General features: G+C 51.3%; 1 long non-coding RNA gene across 1 annotated transcript; it reads right to left on the reverse strand.

Moving 5' to 3' along the window:
• Positions 1-889: 889 nt before the first annotated feature.
• LOC134505240 (uncharacterized) lies at positions 890-7,428 on the reverse strand. Its single transcript, XR_010068711.1, has 2 exons — positions 7,317-7,428; positions 890-1,410 (listed from the first exon to the last, which is right to left on the reverse strand). It is a non-coding gene; the product is annotated as an uncharacterized LOC134505240 (long non-coding RNA).
• Between the last annotated feature and the right edge of the window lie 13,034 nt (positions 7,429-20,462).

A 20,462-nucleotide genomic window follows, 5' to 3' on the forward strand; every position in this document is an offset into this window, starting at 1 on the left:
TTCCGGGACCGCGTGGCAAAGCCTCCGGAACGGAGGGATGGAAGAGGAGTTCAGCTGGGTCAGACTGAATTCCTGCAGGAGGCCCAGCACCCTGTCTCCAGGAGTGGGCTGCCAACTGATTCCAGGAAATGACAAGAAGATGACTAAAGCAGCCTTCCTTTGCTTCTTGCGTCTGATACCTAAGACTCATCTTCTCCTAAACATTTTCCAGAAGATATTCTGTTCCAGAAGACAGGATCAGGAACTAGGGGATAATAATACAAGCCAGGAGATTCGGGTGGGCTATCCGGAAAAAAAAATACAGTGAGAGCAGCTCAACCGTGGAACAGACTGTCTTAGGAGAGGGCGGTCTCCGCGTTGCTGGAACTGTTTAGACCAGGGTTTCTCCACCTTGGCAGCTTTAAGGCGGGTGGACTTCAACTCCCAGAATTCCCCAGCCAGCAAGGCTGAAGGAGTTGAAGTCCACCCGCCTTAAAGCTGCCAAGGTGGAGAAACCCTGGTTTGAAGAGAGGCTGGGTGGCATCTGTCCCGACTGTTGTAATGGTGGATCCATGCACTGGGGAGGTGACTGGATCAAGAGATCTCCAAGACCCCTTCCACCACTTAGCTTCTAGGATTCAGTGGTGGCTCTGCTTGGCTCTCCTAGCTAAGAACATTTCCCCTTTGGCACCTTAGGTGTTCTGGGGTGAGAAAACCACTTAGGTTTCACTGCTTGCTGCTAAATCTTTTATTATATACCGTACATTTTGTACACTCTGCATGTAACTAAGCGTCAGCCATGTTGTCCTTGGAACACCGAATCTGGACAAAGTCCATGACTTCAGTGAGTGACACAGATGATTTCTTTTGAAAAGAAACGAGTAAAAATATGACAAATATTAAAATTAAGTGTGCTTAAATAATACTCTTTATTTCCCCTTACATGTAATACAATGATTATAAATCTGAATCGGAGGTGTGAGCTTGATAGATGGCATATTGCATCAAAGTCTGGAATGAGATTTGTTCAAGGAAGTCTTAGGAGTTGGCGTAACCCTCATCTGTTTCAGTACTTGGTCTTGGTTGGAGCAAAGACCGAAAATCCACTTTCACAAAGGACACGTTAAAGGACGGAGTAGTAAAAGTTTCCAGCCCTCTTCATTTAAAAGCTCCTATTTTCCATGAACATTCATCTCAAAAGTCCAGTGATGGTTTCGTTCCTCCAACTGTTCAACGTGATACCTGAGAGAGTCCTCCCAACACCTCCTCTCTATTCATGGTCCCCAGGGTTTTCACGTTAGAGTCTCCCTCTCATTTCTCTGAGGATCATGCCCCAGAATGAAAGAGGGGACTTGCCCAGAAGATGTGAACCCATTCAGACTGCTTGGAGAACATTGGTATTCCATGAAAGATAGTTTAAGAACTACTGATCTAGAAGGAAGGAAGGAAGGAAGGAAGGAAGGAAGGAAGGAAGGAAGGAAGGAAGGAAGGAAGGAAGGAAGGAAGGAAGGAAGGAAGGAAGGTCTAGAAGTATGAGAGAAGAGGAGGACTACATGCCCAGAAGCTGCCAGGGAACTTATAACTGAAGTTTAATTAATTTATTAATTAGAAACAACCTCTGCTTTCAGCCTAAGAAAATGCTAACACTACCAGTCCTTAGAATGAAGCACATCAGTGGTTCCCTTACATATGACCACTTCAACATTTATTCAAAGCAGTGCAGGGCATAATCATTGGCTTTCAGACAAATCTTTCAACTTGCTTCCCCATCAGATTTCTCTCAAAATGCCACCACATATTTTTGTTCCAGGTGAGGCTACGTGAACGTTTCAGCTGTTCAACATAACCAGGTCTCCTTGCAGGAAGAAAGCCAGCCCATCCAGCAATGAAAATCCAAGCTGGATTAGAGGACAGCTGCCAGCCAAGCAAGAATGGAGTTTCAAAGGAAGACAAAATGGAAATACTGTTCTACATCGGTGACCACCTACCTACTTTTTGCAACTCCGTGTGGGATTCAGAGATATGACGCTTCCTTACTTCGCTAATACCAGTGAACATAGGGTGGGTTTCTAATTCTGGGTGATAAAAGACCACATCATCCCCACAGACCTAAAGGGAATCTCACCAATAAATCGAATAACAATCAACACCTTTGGGAAAGCAGACCTTTCCATGTTCTCCAAACTCCAAGCCACCAAGTCATGCGTATCTATGATGAAGAACCAGCTTTCAGAGTTTATTTTTATTTTACAGGCCTAAATAATGAACATAAGAGCTTGTGTTGAAATCTCTACGAACACAGGCCAGCCTGTCTCCCAAGTTCCACCAGCGCAAGATTGCCTGCTCTGAGTCTCAGCTGTTCTTGTCGAGTCTTCCGACAGAGAAAACTGTTTCTCTTCACCAACTCCCTAAACTTTTCAACTGGAGATAAGTTGGGTTGAGTTGAAGGGGGTGGGGGGAATCACTTGCGACCAAAATTGGCCTTTATCCTAGAGCCCACTATGTTTCAGCCTAGACTGCTCCTTCTCCAGAGACGTGGAGTAAAATTGCAACACCGAGGACTCCAAGTGAATTGTTTCTTCCTTCTCGATTGCTCATGTTCCTGGCACCCTTCATTTGGGTCAGATCTGGGGTCTTACACAGGAACGCCGCCTATTTAGGAGGCCTCTCTTATGTTCCATGGATTTGGGGGGGGCAAATAAGGAGGGGGCTTTGCTTCTGGCAGCTGACTGGTTCTCATGGCTGAACAGTTGGTAAAAGGGGGGGCCATCATGAGAATGAGTACAACAATGGGGGCTCTGCCCCTTTTCCTAGCTAGGAATTACACTTGGCTTGGCGGGGTGCACCGAGGAGAAGTTTAATTTCATTATCTTTACATTTGACAAAAAGTATGGTTACTCTCCAGGCATACCTCGAGGGTCCTCCCCTTTGCCCCATGAAATGTCGCAAGCTGGCCAACATTTCTGGAGGTCCCCCTCACAGCTTCGTGGAAGGCGCCCGGCCCTGCTGCTTCAAGGTAGGTGACTCAACCCCGGACCAGGCAGGGAGCAGTCCTGGAATCGAGATCTGCCGTGCCAGGTGGTTCCTGTTTCTACCAGGAACGCTGCCTACATGTGCCATTGATTACTCAGGCCTCCAAGCAAAGCTGCAGCAAGGGGAGGATGCACCAGTGGGCCTCTGTGCTGCACCACCTCCTGGCCGAGAACCGTGGATTGGAGCTGCAACTGAGCAGGTAACAAGATCTCCGCCTAACCAGCACAGAAGAAAAGGAACGACCTCAGCAGAGCTTTAATGAATGCGCGCCCCATTAGCACACCTCTCAAGGAATCACAGGAGGCTCACCTGGGAGGGAAGGTTTCTATAGGGATCCGTGAGCCGTCTGGCCAATTTATGTACCAGCATGTAATGCGCACTGTTAGAGGCTGCCCGTGTGGAAATGTCAGAGTGCTTAGAAGTCATTAGCTGGGGACACGGGGGGAGAGAGAGAGGATGAAGATGAAGGGAAGAGAGTGGATGGATGGATGAGGGAGGGATGGGGAAGGGAAGAAAATTAATTTAATTTTAAAAAGTCTTTAGAGCCGGCCTCTCCCTCCGTGTGGTTTGGGGATTTGGCAAAGCTGCAGAGAACAGCACGCAAAGAAAATGAAGGTTATTAGCGGCGTTTTCTCTTGAAGCCAACAAACAAGGAAAGGACGGAAGACTTTTCATGTATGAGCAGATATTTCCCCTCCTCCCTCCCCCAGTTTCCCGACTTTTAAAGCAATCCACCTATTTACTGACAGCTTCACGGGAATTCTGTATAAGGGCTCCAAGCTTCTTCAAATCCTCCGAATGCTGAATTAGCCGGTGTTTTGGCTAAAACACTGAACACCGTTAGACAGAGGGAGAGAAGAGCCTTGGGCTCCACTGGGCATGAGCCCCAGCAAATCTTTACTAGAGTAAAAATGGAGGGTTGGCATGGGGAAGGACAGTTGGGGTGCCCCCATGGGTTTAAGGGGTTACGGTTGTGAAGATCTGGCTGGGGGGGTTGCTTCTCAAGCCAACATCTCCTGCCACTGTGGCAACCGTCGATCTCCTACACTCACTTTGGTCTGGAAATGAGTCCACCGATTTCCTTCTCCCACTTGCTCGCTCTGCCTTTTAAAGGGAATTCTCGTGTTCTGTGAGTGAAAAAGCATTCTTTGGACACGCTTTCTATTGAGTTTCGGGAGGGCCACTGAAGCCCACCGCACCCTTTCTTACCTCGATCTGGAATTTGCCAAGTCTTGAATGGATCAGTTGGGTGTCCTGCACTGCTTCAGAGCTACCACTGGAGGCACTGACTTTTTCCTTACCCAAGCTGATACACACACACACACACACACACACACCCAGCTTTCAACCATGAAATATGAACCCTGCCGTTTCAAGAATGGGGCGCGTACATTTCTGATTAAAAGAAGCATAAAAACAATGCCTTCTGCTCTCGGTGGACATTCTGGCCTCAAGTGAAGCCCTTGCCCCAGAAGATTTCCTTTGCTCGTCTGTCAAAATCAGTATCGTCCTTATAGTACCCCTAGCAAAAGAGGGGACAACCCCACCCCTTTGGATTCCATAACTATATGATGATTTATTCAATTTACGTCCTGTGTTTCCATCAAAGCAAAACGCAGCTTGAAGCAGCTAACAAGAAAGAACAAACAAAATATGGAAAGGACTAAGGAAAAATGCAATTTACTACATCGCCCCAACCAAGATTTTCATTCTTGATTGTGCTAAAATGTGACAGAGCATTTAGAATTAGCTTTGATATGTACTAGAAAAATACCAATTGTTATTAGGGGGGAGAAGGCTAACCTGGTTCACACATTGTATTAAGATTGGGTGTAGCATTAAGATTGATCACATATCCCCTTAGGTTACAAATCAGGTTTGGTTTATAAAAATGAACTCAGGGGCTGAATTCACATGCCACACACCAAGCCAAGAACAGGCAAGCTTAACTTTGTTTCAGGGTGTTATGTACTTCTGACATGACACAGTTCACTAGGTCAAGATGGGCAATATGTTGTGCGGACACCCTAACCAAGTGCATTAGCCCCATCATTAACCCAGATGGAATCAGTAAACCCAGAGGATTAGCTTTGGGCTGAGTGACTGTTGCCTTGGTAATACTTGGAAATGAGCAATTGTCCAGGGAAAGGATGACTTTGGTCAGTCGTGTTGCCCAAAGGCTACCATCACATGTTGCAAACACTTTGAGGAGCTCAACTCCACTGTAGACCTCAAGATTGTGCTCAGGGAGTGTCAAGCCACCCAACAGCCATAGTTCACCTATGATTTATTGACCAAAGCATGGTGGCTTGGTTCACAGGCATCAGTCAGCTGGCAAACATGATTCACAAGCCGCAACCTGGGGAACCACACAGAGTAATAAGCCAAAAGTGGATCCATGACGTTGGAGCTTTCATCAGCCAACGCCAGGATTTGGCCTTGTGATTGGCCTGCCCCATGAGCAATATCCACTTGGACGGAATATTTTTAAGAAATTACAATGGCCTGGGGGCCTGTTTGGCCACTGGGATCCCCAGCTCTGGAGAAATAACCAGACCTCTGGCACATCCCCCTTTCTTCTGCAGAGTCCTGACTTCTGCCTCTTGGGCTCCTTGGGGTGTGGTGGGATCTTGAGGGTTAGCGTGGAGAAAGAGCCTCGACTGGAGAGTCACTTGTACTTTCTAGGTTGGACTTCTGGGGAATCCCCCCCACCTTTTGTTTGAAAGCAAAGTCCTAGCCACAAATGGTTCGGGCTGCTACGTGGGTGGCCGGCCGGCGCTGTGTCCAGCAGCAACAGATGCTGCCTCTCAAACTTTCCTTGAAGCATCCCAGATGCTGCCTCAAGGAGGTCTACAGAACCGCGGAGCTATTTTTGTGGCTGCACCCCTCCTTGCCCGCCAAGGGGGGGAGGGGACGCATTAAGGTCACCCCGCCGAAGCCTGGGCAAGCACAGCTCTAACCAAGCCGCTTCGCCTTGGCTCCACCTCAAAAGATTTCAAGCGGGTTTTCAGCCCTCTGGCTGTTAACCTTGACAGCTGATCAATACATCTGTAATTGATTGTTATTGGCTGTCTCGGCACAGCTTGGGCATCCAGATTGACTGCTGCAGACCTTGATTAGCCGGCACCGCAAATACCCAGTGGTAGAGCCTTTCCTACCATGATCACATTTTAGGCAGGCACCTGGGGAAAAGAAGAAGCTGGCTGCGTCTGGAGCGGAGCAGATGCTCCAGGCGAGAGAAGCTCAGAAAAGGGGCAGATCAGGAGGAAGAAAGATGCCAGCCCGTGTAGCCATGGGCAAAGGACAAGCCAGGTGGCCTCTCCAGGTGGCAAGCCAAATCCGATCCTTCCGGTTGGCAGCTGGGTACCCACAAAGCAATCTTCTGCCACCCTGCTTGCGCCAATTCAGTGCTGTTTAAAAACTTAGGGAGGAACCATCACACAGGCATGAAGGAACTGTGCAAACACGGCCTTCGACTGCTTCGGTGGCCCTGGAGAATCAGCGCCCCGGGGGCAGGGGGTCCTTGGTCCCTTTCTGCACTGGAGCAGAGTTGCATTGCCCAGCTGGGCAAGTGGGGGGTGTTTCAGGGCAGAATTTCAGCACCCCATTTCCCACCAAGAGAACTACAACCCAATAGATGGGGCTCCCTGCTCTCCAAGGGTGGAATTGAGGTGTTCAAGGCCAGACCTGCAGGATATCATCCTATCAGCTGATCCCAGCCCTCCTGACTGTAAAATAAATAAGGCAGTGTTTCTCAACCTTGGCAACTTTAAGGTGTGTGGATTTTAAGGTGTGGGGAGTCCTGGGAGTTGAAGTCCACACACCTTAAAGTTGCCAAGGTTGAGAAACACTGGCATAAAGCCTCAGCATCAGAGTTTGCACCTTAGTTGGAAACCCCATTTCCCCTCCTGTTCTCTTCCCTGGATCCTGCCCCTCCCGACTCTCATCCTTGCACGCTTGCTTCTCAGGAGGGATAATCAAGTCTGGAGCACAAGGCCTGGGTGCAAGACTAAGGCAGGAATCGGAATTTAGCAGCCCTCTTATCCTGCTTTAATCCGGGAGAGCGATGCCTTTCCCGTTCCCCTGCATTTTTTCCCCCTACCGTGCACCCCCATGATTCCAAATGTGGTAGCAATTAGGTACCGGGATGGATCAATTCCACGCACAAAAATCGCCCGCCCTCTCCCTTTCTGACCGGGCAGCGATATTCCCTTCCCAGCCCCGCCAGACCCCAGACGTAATTGCAAGCGAGCGAGCGTCATTAATTAGCAGCAGATGGTGGACCGCGACAGGTAGCTCACTACCTCTGTGACAAACCAGCTTCCTTCTGGAGCTTCCACCAGAGGAACAGCGACGGCATCTGAACCACATTCCCCTCGGCCTCTGGGGGCGGGGGTCACATGCAAAGCTGGTAACAAAGAGGAGGAAAGCTCTTTTGCGTCGGCACGAAGCCCCCCGCCCCCCGCAGGAACAGGGGGTGGGAAGGAAAAGCCCTTTGTAACTCAGACACGGCTAGCGGTGTCCAGGGCACCGGTGAGATAACGCCGCAGCAACGGGGGAGCCTCCTCGCGTCTCGCTTCTTCCTGCCTTAAGATTTACTGGCAGCGCATTAATAGGCCCTGCTCAGTATTCCGCTCCAGACGACAGATAATGCCTTTGCCAAACTAACTGCAATAAATTAATTAAATTAATCTGCTGCGCGGGGCCCGTCCCCACCCGATGCAAAAGCCGCGCGTAAGCGGGGCTCGCCACGTTCGCCTTTCCGGTGGCGAGCTGGGGAATCTGGCCCCCTCCCGCTGCCCCGCCAGCCCCCCCCCTCCCCCGCCCTCCAGTTAGCTCCTGAGTTTTCGGCACTTTCGGCAGGGCGCACCACCTGCCTCTTTCAGCTAATCGCTGTCCTGGCGGTTTAGATCTCATTCGTTTTCCGTGTAATTAAGACTGTCCGGGAGGGCACGCAGCTGTTTCGCGCGGTCGTTCCCTCTTACACGTCAACGTGCCTCCTGCACAGATAGGTGCAATTAAACAGCCCTGTTCGCAGTCATTAAGCATTAATGCACCTCATTAGCATAAGAACTGGGAAGACACTTCGATGCAGGGGAAACCCCGTAGGAGAGAGGGAAAGGCGCAGGCAAGGCAACCAGGCGCAGAGCCCGACTGCCCCCCTGCCCCCGCCCCTTCCAGCGGGTCTTGAGCATCCATCCTGCGACACCCCCCACCCCCCAGAACGACCAATGCCACCTTTGCCTTCCCCTACCCAGATCCGAGGACTGGGGTTTCTAGACGACTCTGTGTGAAGGTAACTAGGATAACTGATCGGATGCTTAACCAATCAGTTGTGCCCAACATCTGTGCCCATTCCGCCACAGGATGTTCTGAGCTAGGACAGCCAAGAGACGAAAGGGAACGGCTGATGCTCACAGCATCTTCTCTGTGGCGGCCGTCTTGTGAAGCGGCCGTGTCCCTCTGCCCAACTCCCCCCCCCCTCCGCAAGCCAACACTCTCTCCAACGGCCTGGCTCTGTCGCGGGTCAATGACAGTGAAGGACAGTCAAAGCGACGCACGGATGGGAAGAGGCACCCAAGTCTTGGGAGGTCCAAAAGCGAAGTCCCCCGTTGGCCATTGCAGAGGACCCAGATGGCCATTCGGTTCTTCAGCCCATCAACCAAGGGTGGTGGTAGAGGAAGGCGCAGGTTGATTTCATTCCAGTGGTCCCAGTTCTTTCCGTTGAGCTGGCCTCATCTCACGGCAAAGGCGTCCCAGGTCCAGAACAGGTGCATTCCGACAGAGAGAGGCCCTTGACTGAAAAACTGAGGCGTAAATCTTTCCAGAGGGTTCTCCTTTGGAAAGCCTCCCCCATCACTGTTCTGGTCAAGAGAAGAGGACGGATCGGAGAGCGGACTCTCCCCAGTCGTCCGCCACGATCAGCCCGGCCCCGGGCCAGCGGGACTCACCCTCGCCCTCCCGTTTCCTTCACCTCAGGAAACCGGCCCAGGCAGCCGTAACAACAGCCCCTCCGGGTGCAACGGAGAACCGCACTTGGGCAGAAGTTCACACGAAAGATCCGTATCAGCCAGGGAAGCCAACGCGTGAAGCAGGAGGCACAGGCCGAGGGCATTCATTTCCCCAGAGACAATGTCTGAACGGAGCCACGGTGCTGGAAATGAGCACGGAGTCCTTGGGGGGCGTCGACAAAATGGCGAGCAATTCCTTCCAGTTCCAGCACCAGGATTGTTTCTTTCTGTCCCCCCCCCCCTTTGTTTTTTTAAACAGCAGCACCGCAGGAGACCGGCCAACCCCTTCTCACCAGCGTGCTCAGAAAATGAGAGGCGAAGCACCGATCCTCCATCAAATGCCCTGCGCCAGCCTGCCCTTCTCAGTTTGGCTATTTCTTTCTTTCTTTTTTGCAATTCTAATTAGCCAGGACAGCAGCAGGGGTGGGCAGAAAAAGAAAAAAAAAAAGGCAGCAGCTCAGGGAGGAAGGGACGGCTTTTTTTCTTGGCCATCCTTTTTTTTTTTTTTTGCATTATTATTTATTTTTTCAAAGGCCGGGGAGAGCAGCTTGTAGCATTTTTGCAGGTCTTTGCCTATTGTACTGCCGACACACGTTCAGGCACTCGGGTTTTATTGTAAGCCGTTTCAATGGCAAACGAAGGGGGAAGGACGGGCAGCGGAGGAGAGGGAGGAAGGCGGGCGGGGGGGGGCAGATGAGATACAGCCTTGGGAAAAAGAAATTGCTTGCGAAAGAAAGAAAGAGAGGTGGAGAGTGGGCTACGGAGGCAATCAATGACTCCTTGTTGCCATTACGTGGGTTCTTGGAAGGCAGCATTTCCTCCGTGGCACCGCTACCCCCAGAACAGCGACTTTGCTACAGCGCTTGCGGGGGGGGGGGGGGGCTCGGCTCTCTTCCTCCCCCTATTGCTGGCAGCAGCTAGGGTTCTTTGTCATTTCTGGCTGCGATTGGAGAGGAAGCAGCCAGCTCTCCTGGTGCATGCTGAAATGAACGCTTTCTCTTTCAGCTGACTCGCTTTGCTGAAAAGGAGGAGAGGGAGCCGTGGCTGAATTCACCTTGCTGGGGCCAGAGAAGGCCCAGCGTTTGCAGGACTGGCACGAACCCTTGGCAGGGTCTGTCCTAGGGGAAATCCAAGGCAGGGTCAGGTACCGCTGTGCCTGAAAATGGAGGGCATCTGGGGGGGGCGTGCTCAATTTTTTGCTGATGTCTCACCGCTGGCCCACTGAGGCTCGGGCTGCGTCCTCAGAGCAGAGGTCTCCAAAAGACCATTTCACCAGCGATGCCAAGCCACCACTGGGCGAGCAAGCGCAAATCTTGCCATTGGAGGACGGGCTCAGACCAAGCCAAACAGCTGAAGTTGGTGGTGCGGCGCAGAGCACGCGCAGCAGCCCTACCGCCACACAAGGCGTGCAGCTGGCCAGGAGAGAAACAGATGGCCGGCCACCGAATATCGATAGCGCGCCTGGCCAATCACGAGGTTGCCAGCGCGCCACATCACAGCTTGCTTCAGTCCCGCTCGAGTGCCGTGAGTCAAGGCCCTGGAGACGCATAAACAACGGGGAATGGAATGCACAGCCAGGAGAACATCAAGGACACCGAAAGGAGGAGCGGATCTCAGAAGGAAATATGGACCTTCAGGCAAGGCGGCTGAGCTGCTCTGGGGATGAGCCATTGTCCAGCCTGTCAGTAGCTGTCTGTCTTTCAACCGGGGGGGGGGGGTTCTGGAAGAGCAGCCCAGCTCCCTCCAGATCCAGACACGTTTGGGTGGAGCGAAGGACAGATCTGTGCTCCAAAGGCCTTCAAGGCATGCCAGCCTTGGCTTGCCAAGAGAGGCCTACGGTGTGATGCAAAACCAGTGGCACCCTGGGCTTTCTCCTGCATTAGGGATACAAAACAAGGCTTAACCAAAGAAGCTGGGGTTTTTTGTTGTCCCCCCAGCCCTTGGATTGCACTGTATTTCTGGAACGGATTCAGAACTTTGCAGGCCCCAAATTCAGTTCAGAAAGCAGAACACGCCCTTTTTATTCTTCCACCCACGGCAGGGGCACATTTATGAAAAACAAGGCTCCTGGGGACTCCGGTCAGCCAGCGTCATCCAAGGCCTGGTTCTTCCAAAGCACAGGTCCGGGGGTGGCTCCGCGTTGTCCTTACCTCCTCAGAAGGCCAACAAGGGGGAACAAACTTTCTCTGTCTTTTGTAAGTAGGAATCCTTCCATAGGGGAATCCTCTTTCATGCGAGAGTTGGGTATCAGGGATTCTCACATGCTGTGAAAAGCTGTTGTTGTTCCTGAGAGACGATGCTATAATCTGCTACCACTTTAGGGATGCAGTCCCTGTTCTGCTGGTCAGCACTGGTTGGCTACAATTGGAAATGAAATGCAGGCTGGGCAAACTTTCTTCTGTTAAGGGCCACATTCCCCCAGGATCACTACATTGGGGGATGATGAAGGGAGGCTTGAGAGCAAGTTGTGGTTAGGGTCAGAGCAGCAAGGGGGAAGAAACACCCCCTTTTTCTCTGCTAGCCCACTTTCCCTCCTTCTGGCCCCTCCTCTCTTTCCAGCAAGGACCGCCAGCCTTTCCCAATGGTCTGGAGAGATGTTCTGCCCCGACTCGGCCAAATCCAGCTTCAGAGCCCTTCCAACGTTCTTCCTGTCTTGCCCGCCGTTAGAAGAACCAACCCTGAAGCTTGGCCCATCAAGAAGCCCAGTTTGGCAGCTTCAGCAGGACTCAAATGCCACCCATCCGCAGGGAGCAGGTTGGGAGCTCGCCTGGTGCCAAGCTGGCACTCTGCCGCTGGCTGGTTTGAACAAGAGAGGCCGGCTTTTGGATCCCAGTTGCAGGCTGCGGCTTGTTCTTCTTGCTCTGGCAGACCAGTATCGAAGAAGCTTGTCTTGCCCAGAGACCTCTGCCCACCCCCAGCCTGCATTGGGGGGGCTTCCTCACACCTGCAGGAAGAGGAGTTGTTTGGAAACAGGAGGGCGGCAGATGCTTGCCAATCCTATGAGCCAGATGAAGGCTTTGAACGTACCGCTTCCTTGACGTGGAGGAGCTGAACAGGGGCGGGGAGCGGGGGAGAGAAAAGCAACCCCCCCCACGTTGCTGGCCAGTTTGCAGGGAAGTCAGAACCAAGGCAGCCAGAACACCCACCCCCTCCGATGGCGCGCCACATCAATCTTTGCACCGGGGCCTCCCTGCAATTGATAAAGCGAAACAAGTCTTAAATGTTTAACGAGCAAATAAACCTGTTAAGGGAGATGATTAACCGCCTGCCGCAGCTCGGCATTTAAGGCACCCTCGCCACACCTTTCCGATGGTGAGGGAGGTCAGCTTGCTTGGTGGGGGGGCAGGGAAGAAGGGGGCACCATGCACACCTGTGCGGCACCTTAGCAGGAATGCTAATGGGGCCCATTGCCTCCGACGCTGCCAAAGGGCCTCTCTGAGTTTATGTTATAGAGTGGGGGAAGGTGGGGTGGTGCAGAACCGGGGCAGGGAGGGCCTTTTTGAAGGGGGTCTCTCAAGAAAATGGGAATGAACGAGGGCAAGCCAGGAGCTGAGGAAAGCGCACTGCCCCAACAGGAGGTGCCAGATGTTGAAATGAAACGCTGCTGGGTGCCAGGATGCCCACATGCACCTTCCTGCTCTGCAGCCTCCCCACTGCCAAAGGAAGAGAAGGGAAAGATCAAGCAGGTTTCGCCAGTGGCCAGGTGCAAACCTGGCTGGCCGCCCATGTTGCAGGTCAGCCAACAGATGCCCTGCTGGCTTGGCCAGGATGCCCGCTGCTTCCCTGCCCTCTGTGCCCCCTCCTTTCCCAGCCCGCCCGATTGCCAGGGTCTGTGCCAAGGCCCCAGAAGCTGCCTGCATGGGCCTATCTGGAGGTGCCTGAGCCGCAGCCAAGAATGCTGGCAGCAGATCAGCTCCAAGAAGGAACTGGGCAAACAAGATGCATCAAGCTGTTGATGGGAGGCTGAAACGTTGGGCACAATCGCTCGCTTGCCACAGAAAAGCTTTGTTTACACGCTCATGCGTGACTCATTTTGAGGACCGGCTTTTGAGCTTCTGCTGGCAGGCGGGGGGGCGGGGGGAGGCAGGGAAGGCTTTGGAGAAAAAATAAAAGACTTGCAGCCTCAGCTGTGGATCGGGAGGCTGGGGGGGGGTGGCTTTGAGAAGTGGGAGGAGCCTGGCAGGAAAAAAATTTTTTTAATCTTGTTTCTTCAGTGACATCTCTGAGAAACTCCCTAAAATGAACTCCGGGCAAGACCCATATGCCTGTTTAAATATATGCACTGCAAACAACCACAGAGTGGATTTGTCCTCTTTTGTCGGGTCAGATCAAGGGGACCCTCCAGTCCAGCCCAAACCCCTTTTTCCAAAAATGGTTATCTAGATGGTTAGCTTCCCACCAACAAGGGTAGGAAAACTTCTTCTGCCTGCTGCAGTTCAGAACTCTGCCACGTCTTCCCCCCGAAAACGTGACGGATTTCCCTTAAAGCCACCAGGGTTCACAGCCTCCAAAATCCTGTATGCTATGAGCAAAGGGGGAAGCCATGTCAATCAAAGCGATGATGATGAATAACAATGATAGGTGATGCTAAGATTGAGGAAAAGACATTTGGAAAAAAATTACAAAATACCAGGACTTGCAGATCGAAGTTGAACACTTATGGAAAAAGAAATCCGTTGTTCTACCAGTTGTGACTGCAGCCCTCGGAGCAATACCTAAAGGATTATCTTAATATCTGGAAATACTGAATTTATTGAACCTGAACACCCTAATTTTACAAACAACCACCCTGCTTGGAACTGCCTATATTCTTAAACGCTACCTTCATAATCCTTAGGTCCTTGGTTAGGACTTGAGTTATTACCAAGTTTCCACCAGTCTTAGACTGTGAATCTAACAGCACCTTTCCCCAGGGCCACAACTGGGGGTGGGGGGCAAGCGGGGCATGTGCCCCGGGCTCCGCACAGGGGGGGCGCGCCAAAATGAGTGCTGGGGGGGTGCCAAAATGGGCGCGGAATCCATGTTTGCCCCAGGTGACACAGAGCCCAGTTGTGGGCCTGCCTTTACCTGTTCCAGATCCAATAGCCAAAAGCACCAAATCCGTTGGGTAGACTGTCCGTAAACAACAACAACGACAACAAAAGACAAACTTATTTCCAGGTTGCACCCAGTGTCGGGGCTTTTCACACATCGGCACCAGCTTGAAAAAAATTTAAGAAGGGAGGGACTTCCAAGGACCATCTCCAGCATTCGGATCTCTGGCCAGTTTAAACAGGAACAGCTCAGTTTCACTCCTCTCGTAAAAGAAGACCCACCTACACCAAGCTGTTTGGAGGAACACAAAATGCAGTGGCTTGTTCTCGTTTAAGCTGGTTTGCCTCTGAACCTCCCAAGATGGAGAGAACTGCTCAAGCAAGGCCCTGTTTCAAACCACCGAGCAGGTGCTGGCACCGCATTCCTCTGAGGCTCCAACCCTGCCAGAAGGGTGGAGTGGGGGTCTTCGGTTCAATCCGAAGCCACCGCCTTGGAGCGGTCGAGGCCAACTGTCTCCAAGAGACCGAATCGTGGCTGTTCCGAACTGGCAGGGGTTGCCCGTTCTGGGCAAAGTAGCTTTGAACGTGCCCTCCTTATGCCACCAGCAGCAAGCTTCTCCGCCGGATGGGAACCCCCACCACTGTGCCCCACAGAGGACGAAGGGCCGAGCCGTGGCCCTCGGTGGTTGGCTTTGCTAAGCCCCACCACGCGACCTGCCCACCCGAGGGAGGGGAGAATGGCCAAAGGTCAGCCAACCACAGGGATTCTGTTCCAGCCTTCCCCTCCATGGGCTTTGATCCCAGGAATTAAAACTCTGGGGAGAGAAAGGAAAGATGCCAGCTTGGAAAATCCTGCCAGCTCCAAACGTGGGATGCTGAACCTCAAGCGACTCATGGCCATCTGGGCCTTGTCGTTTCCCTTGCCAGGAGGTTTCCAAGTGCCCTTCCCCAACTCATCAGAGGGGGATCCAGAGGCGATGCCTTTCATCCAAAGCCTTCTTTTCCCACCGCTTTCCCCCCATTTTTTAAAATCACCCTCCTGGGCTATTTTCTGGCCTTTTTCGTTATTTGGTTCAGAGAGAATGCATTGGCTCTGTTCACCCAGTTTGTTTAACTGGCCCTGGTTAAACATGATAAGCCTGGCAGGCGTGAAACTTTGAGCAGGGAGGTGTGTGCGGGTGTCTGGGGGGGCTTGTGAGTGTAGATTAGCATGTTTTGTGAAGCTAGCCATTTGCTTAGCTTATGGTCCCTGCTTCCTGATACCTTGGGGTATGTACAGGTAGTTCCCAACTTATGATGGTTCGTTTAACGACGGTCTGAAGTTGAGACAGCTTCGAAATGGGTGCTTTACAGCCTGTAAAGCACTTCCAAGCATAGCAAAATGTCCGGCCACCCCCATCACATGATTGCATTTCAGGTGGTTGGCAGCCGGCCCATATTTACGACCAGTTGCAGCATCCCGCGGTCACATGATCACATTTTGCAAGGTTTTTTGCCATTTTCCAGCAAAAAACACCCATTGGGGAAGCTGGATTCGCTTAAGGACTGCTGCAAAAATGCGATTGGGTCTGGTCACGTGGTGACTCGACTTATGACTGCAACTACTTACAATGGAAATTCCGGTCCCAACTGTGGTCATAAGTCGAGGACTACCTGTATAGGCTAGATTCTATAGGTGGTAGGTGCCAAGAATAGCGCCCGGCGTCCAAAACTGCAAGCTAGGACTAGATGTTCTGAGCTGGCAAAATCCAGCTGTTGTAGGATGTCATGCCACCCTTCTGAGCATTAAGGCATCACGTTATTACTCATTTGTTACTAGTTTATATGCCGCTTTCTACAGCCTGAAAAACTTTTTGCATTTGCAAGTTTAAAACTATGATCTCAGACAGCTTGCCAAAATTGGGGAGGAAGGTCCGTACTACAATCCAAATGAAAGAAGGATGATAAATGGAAAGTGCGTGAAAAGGGTGAGGTTGGAATGGGGAAAGAAATTCAGCTCACTTTGCCAGGGCGTGACGCTGGCTCCTCCTGATCCGTAAGAAGAACTGGGGCTTCTCAGAAGGAGGACGATTTGTGGGGACTGTAATCCAGCAGCTTGGGGTGAAGCAAAATAAAGACCGTCTTCCCACTTGGGCTGCCCGCCGGCCAAACGTTTATTTGGACTGTGCAAGGGAACCGGCAGTGCGCAGTCAGCCATGGTGTGCGTCCTCCTCCAATCTGCCAAAACAGTGCAACCATCTGAATCGGAAGGGGAGGATGGAACGCATCCAGAGCTCCAACGAGGACCAGAAGGGAGAGAAAGAGGGTCTTTGCCCACCAAACTCATCCAAAATGCAGAGTTACTCGTCCGATGGCTTTGAAGGGTGACTTGGGGCTCGCTGCAGAGCCAGAGAAAACAGCTTTGTCACCAGCATTTTCTGCCCTCCAAACTTCTCACTGGCGTCAGGAGCCGTGGCACGCCAGAAACGCCACCAGCGGCAAAGGGGAGGGAGGCATCAACGGGAAAGTGCCAGCCAGCCAGCTGCCGCCTTCTGATTTATTTATTTATTTATTTATTTTGTGCACACGCAGGGGAAAGAAAAAGGCAGGGGTGATTTTGTTTGTTTGTTTGTCAGTCAAAGAGATGGCTTCCCCCTCCCCTCCCCTCCGATTCCTACTGCAGGCCAGTTGGTTCTGTGCCTGCAAGATAAGGGCCTGGAGCTGGCCAGAGGTGGACAGCTTATGGATCTTGGACTCTGGAGCCGGGGAGATGGCAAAGGCGCGGAATGTGAAATGTGCGTTGGTGGCTTCCAACTCCTCCTCCCTGTCACTTTTCCCTCCCTCCCTCCCTCCCTCCCGCCTTCCTTCCCCCTTCTTCTCTCCTTCTCTCTGTCCTGATCTTAATCTCCATCTCTGAGCCCAGGGGGGCTCGTTCCCCTCCTCCTCTTCCCACCAGCTACTCAGAGGATGTAGTGCTTCTGGCACCGCCCACCCTCTAAATACCTCCCCTCTTCGCTTCTGATCTGCTGTTCACCGTCAAAAGAAACACTTGATGCTGGAATCCCAGGCAGGGGGTAAAGGCAGACCCCCTTTCTACGCTCCAGAAAGCCCCCCCCTGCATTTCTCCCACTCCTCCACGGCTTGGGAAGGAACTGCAGGGCTCAGAGATCTGCAGGGCTCAGAGAGAACGCGTGGCTTTGTGGAAGAAGGATCAGAGGTGGAGTCCGTCCAATCCTTGAGGTCTTCAGCTTGGAAAAACTCAAATAACCGAACACACTGAAAAAGGCCTCCAGCCAGACTGGAGGTGGGCAACCTGCTTGCAGCCCTCTCAGGGAGGCCCGCCAGAAAAAGCCAAGATGGTGTCCACAATGGTGCAATTGAAGCTCCAGAGTCCTGGGGGTTCTCTGAGCTTGGTGGTTTTCTTGCCGACGTTTAACAAAACGTCGGCAAGAAAACCACCAAGCTCAGAGAACATCAAGGACTCCACAGTTCAACCCTGAGCTACAGAGATGTGCTTCTAATTGAAACTGTGCCTCTGATGCATATAAAGATTGTTGACTCTACCGAGAAGACGACAGTAGAAAAACCACTTCTGACCAAGAAAACGACTGGCGTGTGTCCATGAAGTCATCAGGGGTTGACCTGGACCCAAGGCAGACTCTTCTACTGATTTGCAACTACCCTAAAATACATCACTGTTTCTCTGGATTGCCTTCCTTTCATCCAAGTTGAGGGGATAGAAACCACTGACATTTACAGTTCTTAAGACCTCCAAATACCAGTGAGGACAGGTGCAAGGGTAGGCTCCTCAAGTCCCCAGAGAAGCTTTCAGACCACTCTATCACCAGCAAGAACAGCGTGAAGGAACTGGGAGTTGAGAAGGGGACACCCACGCCCAGATTTGGGGGGATGTTTCCACGGCAGCCGTTTGCTGTGGCTGAGGAAGCAAGTCACTCTTCTGTTTTCCCTCGGTACTGAAAATTAGCTCCCCCCTTCAGCACATTCTAGAAACCCAAAGACAATAAAACGGTGGCAGATCCATGACATGCTTCTCCGGCCTGGTTATGCTCTGAATGGGTTGGACTTCAAGGGGGTCTCAGAAAACCAGTTGGGTAAAATGTTCGGCTGTGATCCCAAGCAGCCAGCCCACCTTACCACCCACCCTGCTCCAGGTGCTTGATGCTTAACCCTAACCCTACAACCGAATCGGAGCAGAGCCCTGGATTTGTCTTTAATTGAAAGACCCCTGAGAAAGCAGCTCACTCCTGTCTCTGGAGAACAGCACCTGGAGAACAATGGATGGCCCACTCTTCTCCTGCCCCTTGAGCCCCTCCAGCTGTCTGGCATAAAAGACAAAAAATTATTCAATTAATTTTGCTGGGGGGGGAGGGAGAGGAAGGAAAAGAAGTCTTTCTTCATTGCCATTTCATGGCGTTGATTTCAGACGTTCTTTGCTCATCTCAAAGGGACAATAACCCCTCCCCTCCTTTTAATTATTAAAAAAAGAGAGAAAGCCTCTCTGCTCCCGCAGTCTCACTGTGGACCTTTCCCAATTGCGGTTTGCTGTGCAGAGATGTGAATTTCAGAAGAGACAGAAGGAGAGCATGACTCTTTCTCAAGAGCATTCTCAGATCTCCAAATCTTTGGAGAGCATCTTCTGAGCCTGTGGATCTCATGGGGGTGATTCACCTGCAAATGGTGCAGAAGGCCACCATTTAGCAAAGCAGGCAGGGCCAGAGGGACCTCTGCGTCTGGCAGAGTGGCTTTCAACACCCCCAGAAAGTGTCTTTTAGCACCTTCTCAGCTCAGAACTACCCAAAGACCCTCATGACCTTCACGGGGAGGCTCCAAATGGTGAAGACTACAAGTCTCAGGAGGCACCAGATCCTTCTGAACTCAAGACCACACACTGCTTGCTGGGACTTGCAGTCTTCACCATTCAGGCCTCTCCACCTTAATTCTTGGGAGGTGGATATCTGGATTCTGAAAGGAGTCTCCTCTGAGGAACCTCTGCAGAAGTAATGAAAGAAAAGGAAGAGAGAGGAGGGTCACCCATTCTGCAGGTTACAGTCGAACTCCAGCAGGAGAGAATGATTCATCCCTTTGTCGGAGGATGCCAATTTTTGTTTTTCAAAAAATCACTCTACCCGAACTTTGAAAAAAGGAAGCAAACACAAGGACAATGGCTGTGAGGTCTGGAGGTCACGGCCCGCAGCTATGGCGGAAACTGTTGCCCTGCGGCCAGTCTGGGACAAAAGTTCAGCTGCTGTTACTCAAAATTGGGGAAAAGGTACCATTCGCCCTTCCCTCGGGTAACCAAGTATCTTAGGCCAGTCCAGGACTGTTCAGGATAATCTTTTTAAAACTTCTGTTTCAGGGCTTTGAAATGTCTCGAAAACTGATCCTCACCAAGACGAGCAACAGCAGACAAGATTTCCACCACAATCGCTTGGACGATCACAACCAATTTCCTGCCTCTACACCAGAGGAAAATCTGATTTTTGCAAAGCTGTTCAACATAATTAGACCAGGCCAAGAGATTTTTCAGCAGTGTGGCACAAACATCAAGACGGAACAGGCAGTCTCATGTTTTCATTTTTTTTTGTTTTGCAGCGTTTTGGGATCAAACTTCCTGCCAGGTCACAGTATTTTAACTGTCTCCTGCCAGGCCAACCACCACCACTTTACCTAATCATAGAAAGTAAAACCTTCCACCACAAAAATGTCTAAGATTAAGCCAGTTTTACTACCATCAAACCCATGATGCACAGAGACCGCCACTGAACATTTTGCTTAATCAGGCTGTAAATCCTTCAATGCATTGGCCTGAAGGCACAAACCACCCTGGGTTCTATAATAAAACAAAACACAATCCCAACACAGGGACAACTGAAACACGAACCATTCAAGTTTTCTAAATGAATGTCTGTAATAATTCCACCAAGGAAGTGTGGCTCCTGGTCTGAAGGCCACTGATCCCCCTTGGGGGAGATGGGTGGTGACAGAAATTTGAAATATAACTAACTAACTAACTAACTAACTAACTAACCCACCCAGAAATACATTTGGTTTTACTGGCCCCAAAACAGTCTTTATCGTGTGCATCTTTTTCCCTTGGTACGAACTGTTCTCCGTGCCTTGCCTGCATAAAACTTTATGGATAAAGTTAGGAAAGATGCTTCCCTTGCTACAGGCCGGGACACGAAGGCGGATTAATACCAGAAGCCAACAAATGTTAGCACTGTAAGATGGCAATGCTGGAAAAGGAAGATTTTAGGCCCTCTTAGACAAGAGAGGGTCTAAGCCTTGGTTGTTCTACGATAGAAGTTTAGCTCTACAAAGCACTATAGGAGACTGTAGAAGACACATCAACACACACACACACACACACACCTAACATGGAAAGGTACAACTTTTTTCAAACCTG

This window comes from Candoia aspera, chromosome 14 (assembly GCF_035149785.1).
Source record: "Candoia aspera isolate rCanAsp1 chromosome 14, rCanAsp1.hap2, whole genome shotgun sequence".
Classification (NCBI taxonomy): domain Eukaryota; kingdom Metazoa; phylum Chordata; class Lepidosauria; order Squamata; family Boidae; genus Candoia; species Candoia aspera.